Here is a 19,241-nt window from a genome sequence, read left to right on the forward strand (position 1 = left end):
CGCTCCTCCACCTTAGCGGAGGAGCCAACACCGTTGTCTACTGTTTCCAAGACCTATGTGTCTATCAATTTTGAGCCAATGTTAGCACTTTTTGGATAATATTTACTTGATTTTCAAACCTGCATTTATTCTGACATGTTTTTGTGCATAGATGATGCAATATTAAAAACACAGCATATGCATGAAGTGGTGATTACAGTCCAATGAGTGTGAGGACACTGAATACTTCAATGCATCAACTACACAGAACATGCAAAATCAGAACCTGTGAAAACAAATCATCAAACGGCTAGTAGCACACAGAAAAATAACCCTGATGTGGATAGTATATTTGAGTGCAATGCTCCGCTGACACCATAAAGGAATACCATGTGATAGTGTGTTGATAACGTGAATAATTATATGTTTTTATTCTTGCAGTAAAGATAATCTCAACACCTCACGTTAGTGGTATTTTATAAGCTGACCATTCTAATGGTAAGAATATTTTTCTTCCTCACTCATTGTACAAATGTGATTGGAAATGTAAACATCTTAATATCTCAACCTTAGCTGAGACTGAGCTTTAAGATATCTAGTTCCTGACAGCATGGAAAGAGTCCAAGTTTAATTTCTAATACCAGATCAACATATGATTTACAAGAAAGGGTTTCAACTCTATGCAAAGTTCTTTTTCTAGGTGACAGATCTTTATCATTATTTTTTAATGGAAGCTAAAACAAACCAAAAATAATTGACATCAAAAATATAATCAGTTCTTAAACGAGAGTTTTAGGATTAGTTTTGAAAACCTTTATTCTCCTGAAGATATTAGTAATCTTAATTTTTTTTTCATTCAATTAGTAAGTCAGATAACATTCGTTGACAGAAATGTATCAAGAAAAAAATTGTTAAAGTCAATATTAATTAATATTAACAAGCGTGTTCCATAAAGGAATTAGTCCCTATTCTAAATAAAGGTTCATATTTGAAAGCTAATAGAACCCGTAAAGAGTTCAGGTAAAGAACGTGATTCACGGAGCATAAATTTCAAAATCAAATTAAGTAGTTGACCTTCCCATAAAGAGTAGTTCATGAACCTGAGTCAAGTCTCAATATGCAAAAAGCATCAGCATACAGTTGCGGCAGCAATCTGTACAAATAAAGCCGCAACAGGGAAATATGGGTCAAGAGATGCAGCTGTTGCTACAACCATCAGGGACAAATGGGAATAAAAAGGATGGTTGAAAGCTTCCTCAAAAAGTAGCTTCTCGAAAAGTGGCTTGGCAAAAAACAGCTACTCCTTAACTGGAAAAAAGCATAATATAAAAGACAAGAACACATGTGAACAACATTGTTGCAGGTTAGATCACTTAGGTGCAATAGAAAGACAACTTTCGATTGTGAGCAGGCTTTGGTCTTCCTTTCCCATGAAAAGCACTTACAGTCTAGTATCAAATGTGTAAGAAACATCACTAAAGATTTGTGCTCCTGAAAGCACTGACATTAGTTCCCAGAGAAGCTTAATGCAGACACTATTCTACCATTCTACCATTTTTCAATGTTTAACTGAGTGACAATGTACTATACTAAGGACGGAAACATTTATATGCAAATTTCTAAGTAGGTATTGTTTTTTGTATTTCATGTGAGAGTCATTGTTAAAATATGCGATTCTCTAATCAGTGTTATATAAACACGAGATAGATAGGAAGTTCAAGCGTGGTGCAAATTAGAACATGTAGCTTAAGGTAGCTTAAGGAAGTTAAAACATTTACAAAACCGGAACATTTTGGCAGTTATGTTGAAGATTAAAGTCACAAGCTATCAAAAACATTGGTGCAGAGTTCAGCAATTTCTAAAGCTTCTATTTGTTAAAGAGCAATACAACAGCTGTTTACCAGTGAATTTAACTGCCTAATGCATTTGCACATTTTGAATATGTGTCATTTTACAATGTATTTTCATGTTAATATCTAAGGCAAATTACCTGATTTGTAAATTCGTTTTTTATTTAAAATTTCAGCTTTTTAAATTTCCCCCATCTGATGGTTATCTTAACCATCACACTAATTTCATTTCACTTGTGAGTTTGTTCAGAGAACACTTTCATCATCTGATGAGTCTCGCCTTTTTCTTTTCTGACCTTGAAATGTCAACAACTTCATGTAATCATCATTCATCGAAAGATTTAAACCTAATTCTTTTCAAAATCTCTCATTTAGTTCTCTTTCTCTTCTTTTGCGTCAAATAGATCTGCAGCCCATGAATAAAGCATAAAGAAATAGAAGACAAAGCCCTATGATTATTATTAGCAATACAAACTGCCTTTAAAATACCTACTCCTGATAATTTAGAATTTTACGGACACTCTTTCCAAAGTTTTCAAAGACACTATTGGCATATGTAGCATCCCCTATCGCCACCACACATCACTTTTATTGACGGTGTGGAGATGATAGGGGCTTCACTTTATTTACAAGTACAGTGTTAATCCACTTAACATGGCTTAACGCTGCCTAGTAAATAAGGCCACCTTTCACACTATGGTTAGCATGGAAGAGGTGGGCAGTAGGTGTTGCGGTGGGCGTTCCACCTCGAAACTCATTGATTTTTATGCTGCCCCCTATGTACAAGGGTGGCGTACATAGGAGGCAGCACCAAAATTAAGACTAGGTAAAACCTGTTCTCAAGTTGGTGAAATGAGGAGAAATGCATTATTTCACATTGTTGTCACTATTTTTCATGTGTGCTAACTTGTGAAGCACACATGGAAAAAGCAAAATGCCATGTATTTTTTTATGTACAGGAAGGTATCCCTTCCTGTACATAAACCATCCTTTAAAAAAAATGCCCTTTTGTGTCGTTCGTGTGTGCTGCATGAAGCACAACAAATGACCGTGACAGAGTGGCATTTTAGGATTGTTTATGTGCAGGAAGGGACTCCTTCCTACACATAAACAATCTTCCCCTGCATGCAGACACCCTTGCACTATGTTACATGGGTGCCTACATTGGCGATAAGTTGCTAAACTTAGTGCCATTGCAGGGGGAAATACCAGGCGCAACCACATTCTTGTAAATATGGTGCAGCCTTGCATTTCAGAAGTGGCAGAGAGAGACATTAAGCTAGGAAGGTTAACGCCTCTCTCCACCTCTTCCTTGTACAATTCCCCTAGGTGTTTCCAACTCTTCTACCTCAGGTTCTATATCAAACATGTTCTTTGCAAACCTTCTGTTTTCTTACTTTTGTCAGGTATATAGGAGCAGCAATAGGTTAATGTACGCATTTTACTAAGTCCACCTTTTTCAGCAAGTAATATGTCTAATTCTAAATGATTTTGCAAAAGCGTTGAATGTATGGCAGTTACTTTTGTGTTCAGTACTAGCAAAGCTTCAGAATTGCTTGTTGCCATCTTGTTGACAACAGTTGAGTTTTTTTTATCTTTTCACCATTTAATATGACATGCACTGGTGGAATAATTGCACCAAATATATCTCTCACGAATTCAACTCCAGTTTCTTTACTATGGTTATGTCTGTGTGCTTCTGTCATTGTTACCACATCTATATTTTGTTCATAGTACATATTAGGAATTAGCACACCTAAATATCAAATTTCCTCCCAAACAGCATGTAGCAAGAAATAAACATTTTGCCCACAAATAAAACAAAAACTCTGGGAATAGCAGATTCTTATCCCTGTAAAATTTGCCATGTTCCTCTTGTTAATTCAAATATGTGTTCACAGCTACTAATCCCTACATGTCTAGTTCATTTGGGTGTTCTCCTTCTGTAAATGCTCATTTTCCCTTGTATTTTGACTATCTAACCAAAGCTTGCAGTAAACCATTTGTCTGTCTAAATGTATCTGTTGTGTTCCAAACATTTGTCAAAACATCACTATGATTATCTTTAGAACCAATATTTCTTCTAAAGCCATTATGTAAATCTTCTCTAAAGGTCTCATTAAGAATAGTAAATTGTTATTATACACCTTAACACTATCTATAATTCTATTGGGTAAGAAGTAATACCAAGCTGTATCCACATATTTTGCTTGTGAATGTAAATTCATTCTTTATATTAAAGGTACTACAAGATATAGCATATGATAATGACATGTCATAATAAGTGACTTCTGTTGCAGATTGTCGGTGAGTACACAAAGAATAGTCTTACACATTTATAGCATGAGCGTAGTCTTAGTCTAGAGTAAAAGTTACTGGGAAAGTAATTTTTCTTGAAACCAACAAAAGAAGCTCTTAGTTGGTCTTCAGCGATGATGTATGTATGTGGTTTTGTTATATTCTATGATCTAGTCTCTTCTTCTGGGGTTAAATAAAATCCTGTTAGTACTATAGTAGTATTATTATACACACAATAAATTTGCATTTATTTCTAATGCAACACATTTCTCTTGAATCAGTCTAGGTATAATTAGGTTCAACAGTTCAGTATTGAGTTCTTTAAGTAGCTTTTCATGAAGATGAGTTTCTAGCAGTTGAGATCTCTAATTAGATAATCCTTAACCCTACTCTTTGTTATTCTATAATGTTATCACTACTCTTCTACAGCACACTTTGCTTAGGTAGATTTTCTGTAAAATAAGAAACTAAAATAATAAAGGTCCAACAGGACTATTCTTGTTCATCTGTCAAATATTATTTTTCTTTTTCAACTTTGAATAGTTTTCACTTCAGTTGTCAATTTTGACTCTTCCAATTTTCTTTTCAATGCTATTTGATGGAGGTTCATACTGTTCTGATCTCACAATTCATCTAAGGTGATGCTGAATATTCTGTCCACATAATATTACCATTCAGACACTGAATACCTTCCACAAGGTACTCTTGCTCTCTTTGATCTTCTTAGAGATTGTAGGTTTTGTTCTATGCCACTTTCATCACTTGATTCATTTTCATCAGGTATAGTTGCTGGTATTCAATCAACTGAAATACTCCTTCTTAATCTTTCTTGTCTATAGTTCTGTGGCCATTCAGCTCTGTGCATGACTTATTCCAGTGTTTGTTCTTTCTCCCGGATCTTTCCATTGCACTGATGAAATATCTGTAATGTTTTCAATTTGAGGATCAGTCTCTGCTTCTACTTTATTACAGACTTCAATGCCACTTTGTGGACCATCAGGCAGTGGTGTTTGTTTTTCGATTTGCAGATCTTTACCCTTTTATTCTTCCTGTTGCGGTACCACTGGTCTTGGTGGTCTCTCAGATGGTGGTGAAGACACCAATGCTCTTCGTTCAGGATCAAAGAACACAATAGCCTCTTCTAGGTTTCTCATCTTTTTGGTGTGAGAGGTATGCACCCAATTCGGAACTCCAGTGCACTTAAACAGAGTATTTGTCACCAGAGTTATCTGGAAGGGTCCTTTCCATCTTGGTTCAAAATTGGACAACTGTATGTGCTTCTTGATCATGACACACTCACCAGGATGGAGGCCATGGAACTGTTCTTGGTGAGGATCTCTTGTGGCAGCTATAACCTGGTAAGAGACCGAATGGACCACATCAGACAATCCAATGCAATATTTGAGTATCATATCATCTGTGATGTTCAAAAGTACATTAGCAGTTATACTAGACAGTCTCATTGCCCTGCCCATCAGAATTTCAAAGCGTGATAAACCAGTCTTCCTATCTGAGATACTCTGAAGCCTCAATAGTACCAAAAGTAATGCATCTGGCCATTTTAGTGATGTTGAAGCACAAACATTTGTTATTCAAGCCTTAGTGGTTCCATTGACCTGTTCGGCTATTCCAGAAGCTTCAGGTTTGTAACTGCATTGTAATCTTTGCTCTATCTGCAGTGCTCTGCAAATCATTTTCAGGACCTCATTATTGAAATGGGTCCCCCTATCTGATGCCAGAGAACCGACATGCCATACCTTGGGATCACTTCTCACAAAACCAGTTTTGCTATAGTGAAGCTGTCCATTTTTCTGGTTAGGTAGGCTTCTACTATCTTGAAAAGATGCACACTATGACCAAGGCATATCTCAGACCATTGTAAAAAGGCATCTTGGCGAAATCAGTCAGGATTCTGTTGAAAGGGCTGCCTGACCACTCTACATGACTCAGTGTAACACGTGTTTTCTTTCATGCATTCATTTGTTGGAAAATTACACATCTGTGACAAACCTCTTCAGTTAGGATTCTGAATCCGGGATTAAACCAGTTTTGACAAAAAAGTTTGACCTTCTGTACCTGCTTAAAAGTGTTTATGCATCAGCTGACCCCAATATGTCATTAGGATGTTTCTCATAGCCTGCTTTAATCCAGATGTTCTGTTCTGCTTCTGAAACATTTTCCTGCGCCTCTTCAATTTATCAAAAGTATCAGTCACTTTCATCAACATGGTGAACATAGTTTCCTCCTCAGACTCACATGTAAAAATCTTATTATATATACAGGCAACAAAAGGACAATAAAATGCAAATGAAATAACATACCTTTTTCCCATAGGAACGTAGCCAGTAACACTTTGATAAGCTGCACATTTAAACTATTGCAATCTCTTCAGGTACCTGTAAGGCTTCCAACAAACTTGTAATGAACATTCGGTTCCTAATTTGAGTTTCTGAGGAAGTAAAAAAAAACTCACTGTGACCATATTTGCCCAAAATCATGGACAACACCAAAGCCATACTGACTATCTGTCAATATAGTAGATGTCATGTGAGCAGTTAAACTGCCTACTCTCATAAGGGCAATCAAATCTACAACTTGTGCTGAAGTAACTCTTGGAAGACACAAAGCCGCAACAACATCCTTTATGGTGCACATAGCATATGCTGCTTTCAATGTGCCCTCATTAATTTTTAAACATAACCCATCTACAAAGAGGACATGGTCAAACTCAATCAGTGGTTCATCCTTCATATCAGGTCTTGGCTTGGTGCATACGTTTGTGACATCTAAGAAATCATGTTCAATCTCATTACAAACAACATCATTTACAGGCAATAGAGATGATGGGTTAAGGATTTGACACCTCTTTAGAACAACTAAATAGATGACAATATGGTCTGTTCATACTTTATCAAATGGTTGTGGGTCATATATTTGGTTTTTGATCATGTCAATAAAAGCTCCACTGAGTGTGGGACCATAACAGTTAATGGATATCCCATCACTATGTTCTCACTCTTTTCTAGACTGCAGCAACAGGGTCAAGGGTAATAGGAAAATATTCCTCAGGCTTTTGGTCATCACTGTGCATCTGAGTCAGCACTCAGAGAGTGCAGCCCCCTCACTCAATGCAAAATATAGTAAGCACTTTATTATAATCTGGCATTCTGGGGTGTGACACAGTTTTTCTTTCAGCTCTAGGAAGGCTCTCATACAGTCATCGTCCCACTGAATCAGATCAGACACTTCAATCAATCAATCAATCATGCCATTTGTATAGCGCACTACTCACCGGGAGGGTCTCAAGGCGCTTGGGGGGAGGGGTATGCTACTGCTCGAACAGCCAGGTCTTGAGTTGTTTCCTGAAGTCGAGATGGTCCTGGGTCAGCCGAAGGTGGATGGGGAGGGAGTTCCAAGTCTTAGCAGCCAGGTAAGAGAAGGATCTTCCTCCGGCGGTGGCTCTTCGGATGCGTGGTACGGCTGCGAGGGCGAGGCTGGTGGACCGTAGCTGGCGGGTGGCCGTGTAGAAGGTCAGGCGGTCGTTGAGGTACTTGGGGCCCAGGTCGTGGAGAGACTTGTGTGCGTGGGTGAGGAGCCGGAACGTGATCCTCTTGTCGACGGGGAGCCAGTGCAGGTTTCTCAGGTGGCTGGAGATGTGGCTGCGTCAGGGGACATCCAGGATGAGTCGGGCGCAGGCGTTCTGGATGCGCTGGAGTCTTTTCTGTAGCTTGGCTGTGGTTCCGGCGTAGAGGGCGTTTCTGTAGTCCAGTCGGCTGGTGACGAGTGCCTGGGTGACAGTCTTCCTGGTCTCGGTCGGGATCCAGCGGAAGATCTTGCGAAGCATACGCAGGGTGTTGAAGCACGATGAGGAGACGGCGTTGACTTGTCTGGTCATCGAGAGGGAGGGGTCCAGGATGAAGCCCAGGTTGCGTGCGTGGTCGGTTGGCTTGGGTGCGGTGCCCAGGGCTGGGGGCCACCAGGAGTCGCCCCAGGTGGAGGGCGAAGATCCCAGGATGAGGACTTCCGTCTTGTCCTAGTTCAGTTTCAGGTGGCTCTCCTTCATCCACTCGGCGACGTCTTTCATCCCTTCGTGTAGGCAGGTTCTGGCGGTGTCGGGGTCTCTGGAGAGGGAGAGGATCAGCTGGGTGTCGTCGGCGTAAGAGATGATGTTGAGGTTGTGCTGGCATGCGATGGCTGCGAGAGGTTTCATGTAGATGTTGAAGAGGGTGGGGCTGAGTGAAGATCCTTGCGGGACGCCGCAGATGACTTCGGTGGCCTCGGAGCGAAACGGGGGGAGGCGGACTCTTTGTGTTCTTCCGGCGAGGAACGAGATGATCCACTCCAGTGCCTTCTCTTGGATACCGATGTTGCTGAGGCGCTGGACTAGGGTGCGGTGGCAGACCGTGTCGAACGCAGCGGAGAGGTCCAGGAGGATGAGGGCCACTGTTTCCCCCTTGTCGAGCAGGGTCTGGATGTCGTCGGTGGCTGCGATGAGGGCGGTCTCGGTGCTGTGGTTGGCTCTGAAGCCGGACTGCGGGGGGTCGAGGGATCCGTTCATCTCGAGGAAGGCGGTCAGCTGTCGGTTGACGATCTTCTCGATGACTTTAGCAGGAAAAGGGAGGAGCGAGATGGGGCGGAAGTTTTTGAGATCGGTGGGGTCCGCTGTAGGTTTCTTCAGGAGGGCGCAGATCTCGGCGTGCTTCCAGCTCTCCGGGAAGGTGGCGGTGTTGAAGGAGGCGTTGATGATGTTCCGGAGTTGGGGTGCGATGGTGGAGTCGGCCTTGTTGAAGACGTGGTGTGGGCAGGGGTCGGTCGGTGATCTGGAGTGGATGGTGTTCATCGTGCGGGCTGTGTCTTCGGTGGTCACCGTGGTCCTGGTGCGAAGGGTGGCGGTGGGGGGCATTGGTTCAACGGTTGGGTGCGTGGGTGGGGCGCCGAAGCTGTTGTGGATGTCTGCCATCTTGCGGTGGAAGAACGAGGCAAGGGAGTCGCAGAGGTCTTGTGACGGAGTGATGTCGTTGGTGCCGGTGCTGGGGTTGGAGAACTCCTTGACGATAGTGAAGAGCTCTTTGCTGTCGTGGGCGTTGTTGTCCAGTCGTTCCTTCAGGGATTTCTTCTTGGTGGTGCGGATGAGCTGGTGGTGCTTGCGTGTAGCGTGTTTGAGGGCGGTCATGTTGTCGGTGGTCCGGTCGAGGAGCCAGGCTTTCTCGAGGGTGCGGCAGGTCTTCTTGGAGTCCTTGAGGTCGTCGGTGAACCAGGATGCCTTCTTGCTTCTGGGTCTGCTGGGAGGGTTCTTTAGTGGGGCAAGGTCGTCGGCGCAGGCGGTCAGCCACTGTGTGAAGTTGCGGGCTGCTTCGTTGGGGTCCGTTGTGTTGGCGGGTGGGCTCTGGCTGAGGGAGCTGGTGAGCTGGTCTGCGGTGATCTTGCTCCAATTCCTGTGAGGTACCTGTTGCGGGTGGTGGTGGGTCGTGGATCTTTTGAAGCTGAAGTGGACGCAGCTGTGGTCAGTCCAGTGGAGTCCGGTGGCGTGGCTGAAGGTGATGTACTTGCTGGAAGAGAAGACGGGATCAAGCGTGTGGCCGGCGTAGTGGGTGGGGGTGTTGACCAGTTGCTTGAGTCCGAGGTTGGCGAGGTTTTCCAGGAGGCGGTGGTGTTGCGGTCCTTGTTGTTCTCCAGGTGGAAGTTGAGGTCCCCGAGGAGGATGTAGTCAGTGGAGGGGAGGGCGTGCGGGCTGATAAAGTCTGTGATGTCTTCGCTGAATTGTGTGCGTGGTCCCGGGGGTCTGTAGACGAGGGTGCCTCTGAAGGTCGTCTTAGGGTCGGTGTGAATCTGGAAGTGGAGATGTTCGGCTGCGGCGAAGGAGTCGTTGGCGTCGGTCGTGATGCGGATGGTGTTCCTGTGGACGATGGCGATGCCACCTCCGGTCTGGTTGATGCGGTCCCTCCTGATGATCTTGTACCCGTCCGGGATGGCGATGTTGGGTGCAGAGGAGACGTTCATCCAGGTTTCCGTGAGGAAGGCGACGTCCGGTGATGTAGCGTCGAGGAGGTTCCAGAGTTCCACGGCGTGTCTGTGGACGGAGCGGGTGTTGATCAGGATGCACTTGAGGTGGTTGCTGCTGGTGTTTGTCTTGGCGGGTGCGGGGCAGGTTCGGAGGCAGGTGAACTTGCAGGTGCAGCAGGTGAAGGGTCCGTGGGTGCGTCTCTGGGTGGCTCGGCAGCAGGCATGGGTCCGGCCGGCATTGAGTGCGTTGAGAGTGGCGGCATCGTAGGTCAGTCGAGTCGTCTTCGCTCGGCGGGGAGGGCCAGGGGTCCTGGCGCTGAGCGCGGGCCAGGCGCGGACGGGCGCAGACGGGCTTACCTTTGGCGCACCTTCGGCGCTCAATCGGCACTCCCGCTGCGCGCGTCCGCTGCGCAGTCGCTCTGGGGGCGTCATAAGTAAGGAGCCGGGAGGGAGAAGCAGCTGGGTGGCGGGAGCGGGGCGGCGAATGGAATCACAGGGGGGCGGGGCCGCAGGGAGGCAGCGGCGGGAAATTCCAAGAAGCAGCGGGCAGCGGGAAATTCCCAGGAGCAGCGGGAAATTCCCAGGAGCACTTCTCTGTAAGTCAGCACAAGAAAGACTTTGCCACCAAGGAAAAGTTTGGTAGTCACTGCCTACAGTAGCCAACTATTCCCAAAAACATCCTGACTTCTTTGTGAGTTTGAGGTGGGCTCTTTAGAAGAATTTCTTCCACTCACTCTGACATCACCTTTGTTGCTCCTTTTAAAATTATGTGTCCCAGATATTGAACTACTCTTTACAGTACTGTAATTTTCCTTTTTTATATTTGTTCTCAACCAGGTGATTCAATAATACAATGATTTCTTGTTTACAAGACTCTAGTGTTTCTGATGCTATAAGCAGACCATCTATATACTGTACAACTACAGATCTGTAGGGCGTTTGAAATGACTCCAGATTTCTTTTCAGAATCTTGTTAAAGATGGAAGGACTCTCCATAGACCCTTATGGAACATGACACCATGCTAAAACTCTCTGCTAAAAGATGAAGTCGAAGAGGAACTTGCTTTCTTCATACAAGGGCACTGAAAAGAAATCCTGACACAAGTTAATGACTGTAAACCATTCTTCAGTCCATGGAATCTGAAATAATATTGTGACTGGCTCGGTACCACGGGACAACAAAGAATGGCTATTTCATTAATCATTCTAAGATCCTGCACTATACCGTATGTTCGATTGGGCTTCTGTAAACTCATGATCAGGCAGTTACATGGACTACCAATCAGTTGCCTCAAAATTCATTTTTTTGTAACATATCCTCCATCACAGACATTATTCCAGCAATGGTTTCTGGGGTGATATGGTACAATGGTGTTCTGGTATATAGTGCACTAAGTAAATACGCTGTGAAAGAACTTGACTCCTTTAGATTGGATTTGATCATTTCCCCACAATTTTATCAAGAATTGACTTATTGTGTTAAATTGGATTGTGTGTACTGAAGTGCCTTATTCCTCTGTGGATGTAGTGGGTTATCAAGGTGTGGCTAATTGGCACATAAGGTGGCTCGGTGCTTAGCCCGACAGCACCACTATATGCTTGTAAACTTAGCACTGTGGTACCCCAACTTACCCATAAATCTGTGATAGATGTGGAGCCACTAGGGCATAGCCACTAATTTTTATAATTATCTCACTGGTTCTACACCTTTAATTAGTCCGATTTGTTTTTCTGTGAGATCCAAACTTCTAGATTCACAGTGCCTCTCAAATCAGTAGGTAATTCTTCAACTGTCATTAGGGGAAACATTACCATAGCTATCTCTAGTTGGATAATTTTAAATTCCACATGCTCATCGTGGGTCAGAAAAGCTACACCGTTCGGTGTATAGTAAATTGTGCAATTTAACGTACACAACAAAACTCTCCCTAACATATATACAGGACTCGAATCACAAACAAAACTTGTGTTTTTTCTCAAATTAGCCTAATTCTCTGGGATTTTTTCTGAAATTGAATTTGTAATGTGTTCGACTGTTACTCTCACAGCTTGGATATTTTTTTCCCCAAGAGGGGTAGGTCAGGGACTTCCAATGTTATAACAGTAGATCCTTGTATCAACAGGAAATTATACGTTCTGACCATACACTTCAACGCCTACAACAGGGCCCCTCTGGTCGACCTCTAAGACTGTGCTAAGTATTCAATATTCCTCCCTCCGTCAGGCACATTCATTGAGAAGTATTAGAACCTGAACCATCATATTCCAAAAAGGGGTACTGCTGTAGTGCATTTTAATTTGAGTTAGGAACATTTTTGCATTATATTCTGAAACGTGTTAGCATTAATTTTTGGCAGCTGAATTGAATTGAGTCTAGAATTTCCCATGTTTTGAGGGATCATTTGAGTTGGTCGGACAACCACTGTTAAGATTGAGAAAGTCAACATCAATATGAAGAACAATACATTTATGTATAGAAATGAAATCCATCTTTATTAACACATTCGCCCGTTATGAACTCCACGTCACCCCGACGCAAAAATACGTTGTCAGACTGTCTCTGAGAACTAGGCTTGATGTCACTAACTGACAGGTCACAGGAGGGGCAGCATGTAGCCAGCAAACAAATGCACAAGCAGGAAATCCCAGCTCAATCCCAAAGATAGGTGCAGTGAAACCACAATGGTCGAGGAAGACTGGTCCCAATAAAGCACACATGGCCCGGGAAGTATGCATTCCGAAAGCACCATAAATTCAGATGTACATAAGTTATGAACATATAGCAAATCAAGGCACAGCACACACGGGAAACACACAGTGATCATATGCTCCCCACGCTGTACATCTGGACACGGTCCCCATTGGCCTCATTGTGTCCACATGAGGTAGCGGCACACCTGGATTTCCCATGGAATAAACTAATCTACAACTCAAAAGACAGCGGTTCACATTCCTTACCAAATAAGGATCGATGGAACTGTTTATGGCAGTCAATGAATAGCATATAAACCCATTGCAGATTGATTATAAGTTGAGAGATTCCTCAGACCCTATGCTTATGACTGTTCTTCCGGCCGCATTTTGTAATGAAACAACTTGTTCCTGTTTTGCCAATTCCTCTTATCTCTTGTCTTTTCAAGGTATTCAATGTTCAAGTGACATGTGTTCAAGCCAAATAGGAGCTGATTTGTACCTTGAACCAGACTGCAGCTAAACAAAAAAGACCCCGCCGGGATTGATTCATATCAAATCAAACCAAGCTTTATTCGGTACAGACATAATGTCCATAAAAGCATACTATAATAAAAAAATACGTTTATATACAAATATATCAATAAACATTATTTTTGTAATTAAAAAAGAAGAACGTGGTCCTTATCCAAATGTACATTACATGATGGAGCTTCTATCAAGTACAATCTAGTTTGTTTCATAGTTCAATTTTTCCAGGTATGCAAGTTCATTACTATGTTTAGTCGCCGATATAATATAACAAGTGACTGCAATACAAATTAATACGTTCTCCAAATTTTGGATATAATTAGAAGCAGCATGAAAGGAATACAGGCAGTTTTCTCTAAAAGTAGGATGTAAAAAGGTTTTTCTAATTTCTTTTTAAAAATTACAAAAGAGTAAAAAGTGAAGGGTACTCTGAGTAGACCTGCAAAAAACACAGGGGTGAATGTATGACATTGTTCTACATTCTGTCCATCAATTGTTGTTTTTGCATTTGTCACCCCGAGTGGGATGGGTATGCTCAGACGTGAGTCCCATGCTCTCCACACCACTGGAGTCAAGCTATCCAGGCTGATGAAGGCTGATAGCCAGAAACCGGTCCTTGGATGCTTGATTCCGGTCCAGGAAAGATATGGCTTGGCAGTTCGGGCTGGACTGTTCCCATGAGGCACAGGGTCAAGGCTGATTTGCATATAGCCATGTCTGACCTGGGGTGGTATGGAGTGCAAAAAAACGATGGATTTAGGCCCAGATCTCTGTACTGGGGTGAATGTATGACATTGTTCTGCATTCTGTCCATCAATTGTTGTTTTTGCATTACTCTGAGTAGACCTACCATCACACGGGCATTTTGGAAGATTAGCACACCACTTAACCCTCCTGGGGACAGCAAAGAGGTAGTGGAGCATTTTCATCCGTAATCTAGTTAGGTCGAATCTATGCTGGACATTGGTTATAAAGATAAGATATGGCAATATACCCATAGCAATTGGCCCTTCAAGATAAAACAATACAGTTGTCTTAGTACCCGAGATCTCATCTCTTGACAACGCCCTAGCGTTGAGGTGACTCTTTTTTAATTCCAACTTACTGAGACTTTGTATATCTTCGGGTTGCTTCCAGTTCAGGGCCAAATTTCATTCTTTTAGAAGGCCACTGATATAGCTTAGCCACAGCTTTTTCTTGCAGAGGTCTTTGGACAAGCAGTCTAATAATATAGCCCTCGTAAAGTGCGTTTCATCCCTAGTCTAGAGGCTGTGCCACATATTTAAAGTGGCCATACTAATCAAATCGTGTATGTATGGTGTTCCAGTTTCCCATTGTAAAAGATTAGAAGACATGGAGGGCGGTACGGCTAATAAGCTTCTTAAAAAGTTATTTTCAGGGTTTGTAACAGTGATATATCTGCCGTAACAGCTCCCGGTAATACACTTTGCCCCATATAAATTTAGAATCTCCCATACTTTTTTTTTTACCAATTTTTGGGGAAAATCTAAAGATGACCTTCACTGATTTCACAAATTTCAATTTACATATGTTAATGTGTGTATTCCACGTGCCCTTACTGTTAAAAAGAATCCCCAAATATGAGAAAGAGATTGTTCTCTCTATTAGTATACCATTAATATAATGTGGTTTGGTCTTGATATTCTTTTCCCACATGACATAACTAAAGTACTGCTCAGATTGATTTTTAAATGTTTTTCGGTCATAAAATTAGTAAAATTATCCATTATTGTTTGTAGGCCGTTTGCTGTCCATGAAATTAGGACAGGGTCATCGGCATACAATAAGAATGGTGTGACCCGCTTACTGACCTTAGGAGCGTCTATCATTAGGTCCTGTAATAATGAGTCAACACCATTTATATAAAGTGAGAATAAAATAGGCACAAGAGTGCAGCCCTGTCTTATCCCGCGTGTAGTACTAAAGTGCTTTGTGCATTCCCCATTTTTCCCATAGCGTATCTTAGCAGTCAAACATGTGCAAATTTGAGATAAAAAACGAATATTATCCTGTGGGGAGCCCATCCCTTCCAGCATCTGCCATAACTTTGCATTGTTGTGTTTCTATCTAGGACCCTAATTCGATATTCCCAATTTATGCCCTTATATGGTTATAATAAATAATATCCTTAAAAAGGCATAAGAATCATATCCATATTTAGTAATAGCCCATGCAGTCCAAATACGGCAAGGCTACTCCCCATGACTCCTAGAAAGTACAACGCGTTCTTTAAACAAACCAAGCCTCCAGCAGCCCGGGAATTCCCCCTGCTTTTGTTTTGATTTGCACAAGAACTCCTAGAGTCCAGAAAGAACTGTTAGTTCTTAGTGACGTCTTATGTCCAACCTTACGTCAAACCCGGCACCTTTCAGGTATAAATATACCAACGTTGCCTTAAGCAAACACACGGTGGTTTGGAGCAGAGCGGCTATCTACTTGCCCGAAGCCCAGCTGATGCGAGAGCCGAAGGAAGCCGCCCCTCCCTTTTGACGCACTGAGAAAGACTCTGTCTTTTTCTCCAGCCGAGAAAATTCCTGCTTCGGTGTTTCCAGTCACCCTTGCGGGTTGCTGGGAGATCAAGTCCTGAGAAAGAGATACAAAACCTCCTACATTCTATTACCAAGGTACGGAGCTGACTAAACCCTTAAGAGAATTCTTGATTCAGATTCCTTGGCAAAAACCAACTTAACTTAAACTGCAACTTACTTACTCCTTCCCACGTATTAGGCTTAGGTCAGGTACACCGGGGTAGGCATATCTTAGAAGCACCAGTTGAGTACGTTAGTCAATGTTTTTATGTATGTATATATTTTATCCGTTTTAAAGTATCATATGGCTAAGAAACCATATCAATGCTTTTACAGTATTATTTCATAATACTACTTTTACTGTACGCACTTTACTTCATGATAAGTATTGCAATTGTGGCAATTCATTTCTCTTGCATGAGAAAGAAGACTGCTTAATAAATAACACCTTTTATTGAAAACGCCTGTCTCTCTATTTCTCTGCACTCTGGTGAAACTAAGTATGCACGATTGACTGAGTGAAATAGCTGTCTATTGTTTTCACACAACACTAGAGATACACTCTTTATTCTGAGGGAGCAAAGTTGTCATGTTTATGAGGTTGTCAGAAGCTAATCCCTTCTTGTCTAAATCCGGAGAGTTAACTCTTTCCTGAACATTCGAGAAAGTTTCTAGTGACCTCTAAGCTAGCTGGCAAAACTAATTAAGTCTAATATAGTCAGTACAGACCTAGCCGACCTCAGTCCTATGTCTACACTGCTATTTATATTATTCCAATGCGCAGAGCCTATTGGGAATATAGGAACTACACTACATGGCGCCCTACGCCTGGTAAGGTGATAATCTAACGCAAGACATTAGAGTAACTCAGTTGTGCTTTTTCACACAGACCCTTTTGCCCGTAAAAACTCCAATAGACGTCTGGAGTGGGTAAAAGGTTAAAATCCGCCGGAACTTAGTAGGAAGAGATTCCTATGTATAGGGTTTGGTTTAGTTAACGTTGAAGGATAGAGTGTTCCAAAATATTGTGCACCTAATCTTTGTTTCCTTGGAAACCTGCTCTGCAAACTTTCATTAAAACAATGTCAACTAACAGCCACAGCAACGAAACCGGTGGAGCTGCAGTAGATGTGAATCAACCGGGTTTCGATGTTACAGGGTTTAATGAAAATGAATCGGGTGCAATTATCATTCCGGTCAATGTAAGAAGAACTATAACTCTTCAACTTATAGCAAACGGAGTATCACCAAGAGGTGGTACTGTCATATTCGTGGTAGAGGCCCATGAATATCGGCAGACAGAGGTATTCTATTCATGGATAAACTTTCCAGCAGCAAACGCTGTAACACAAGATTTCCACTATTACAAAATAGAGGAACCTCCGGATGAATACACTCCTTTCGAGGATGTTGAAATCCCAATAACTTACCAAGAGCACCTGCTCTGGTTTAAAGGCGCCCTAAAACATCAAAATCACATCACCAGGCTAGGTCCACTAGGTAGACCAGGAGCCACGTGGCCGGTTCTACCCAGCTACACACCACATCCGGACATTGATAAAATGTCAGACCGGGAACTTTTAGCTCAGTTAAAATTACTAATTAAAATAAATAGACAATTGGTCCAATATGTCATGCGGACTTCAACAGTCCAACAAGCAATAATTCCACAGACCACCCCTCACCAGGGGAACACAAATAAAATCACACCACAGAATATACAATCAGCCATTGGCAAAATACCCGCAAAACGGGAACAAATTCCATTCTGGTTAGCACAAAAAATCACTCAGATAGAGGCATTATTTCCTGATACTACACCTCATGAGAAACACAGAATTCTGACTATCTGCCTTCCAATGGGGGTCGCACCACATGTGGAGGACTGTGACACTTGGGGCACAGTCTTTGCTTCAATATACACAAAAACACATGGTGTTCCGTCTATGGCGATAATACCAGATGTGCTATGACAGATTCAAAATGAATACGGTCCAGAACCTGCTTTAACTCTGGGTATGAAATTACTGAAAGACTAGTAATAGCCCATGCAGTCCAAATACGGCAAAGCTACTCCCCTAGACTCCTAGAAAGTACAACGCGTTCTTTAAAAAAACCAAGCCTCCAGCAGCATGGGAATTCCCCCTGCTTTTGTTTTGATTTGCACAAGAACTCCTAGAGTCCAGAAAGAACTGTTAGTTCCTAGTGACGTCTTATGTCCAACCTTACGTCAAACCCGGCACCTTTCAGGTATAAATATACCAACGTTGCCTTAAGCAAACACACGGTGGTTTGGAGCAGAGCAGCTATCTACTTGCCCGAAGCCCAGCTGATGCGAGAGCCGAAGGAAGCCGCCCCTCCCTTTTGACGCACTGAGAAAGACGCTGTCTTTTTCTCCAGCCGAGAAAATTCCAGCTCCGGTGTTTCCAGTCACCCTTGCGAGATGCTGGGAGATCGAGTCCTGAGAAAGAGATACAAACCTCCTACATTCTATTACCAAGGTACGGAGCTGACTAAACCCTTAAGAGAATTCTTTATTCAGATTCCTTGGCAAAAACCAACTTAACTTAAACTGCAACTTACTTACTCCTTCCCACATATTAGGCTTAGGTCAGGTACACCGGGGTAGGCGTATCTTAGAAGCACCAGTTGAGTACGTTAGTCAATGTTTTTATGTATGTATATATTTTATCCGTTTTTAAGTATCATATGGCTAAGAAACCATATCAATGCTTTTACAGTATTATTTCATATTACTACTTTTACTGTACGCACTTTACTTCATGATAAGTATTGCAATTGTGGCAATTCATTTCTCTTGCATGAGAAAGAAGACTGCTCAATAAATAACACCTTTTATTGAAAACGCCCGTCTCTTTATTTCTCTGCACTCTGGTGAAACTAAGTATGCACGATTGACTGAGTGAAATAGCTGTCCATTGTTTTCACACAACTCTAGAGATACACTCTTTATTCTGAGGGAGCAAAGTTGTCATGTTTATGCGGTTGTCAGAAGCTAATCCCTTCTTGTCTAAATCCGGAGAGTTAACTCTTTCCTGAACATTCAAGAAAGTTTCTAGTGACCTCTGAGCTAGCTGGCAAAACAAATTAAGTCTAATATAGTCAGTAGAGACCTAGTCGACCTCAGTCCTACGTCTACACTGCTGTTTATATTATTCCAATGCGCAGATCCTATTGGGAATATGGGAACTACAATACAGCATGATTTACCAAGTCAAAAGCACTTGACAAATCTACAAAGCAAAGGTGAAGGGAGCCTTCCCTTGCAAGAGTATGTTTACCTCTTATTAGTTCAAGGTTCAGACACTGTTCAGTTGTT

This window comes from Lissotriton helveticus, chromosome 1_1 (assembly GCF_964261635.1).
Source record: "Lissotriton helveticus chromosome 1_1, aLisHel1.1, whole genome shotgun sequence".
Lineage (NCBI taxonomy): Eukaryota > Metazoa > Chordata > Amphibia > Caudata > Salamandridae > Lissotriton > Lissotriton helveticus.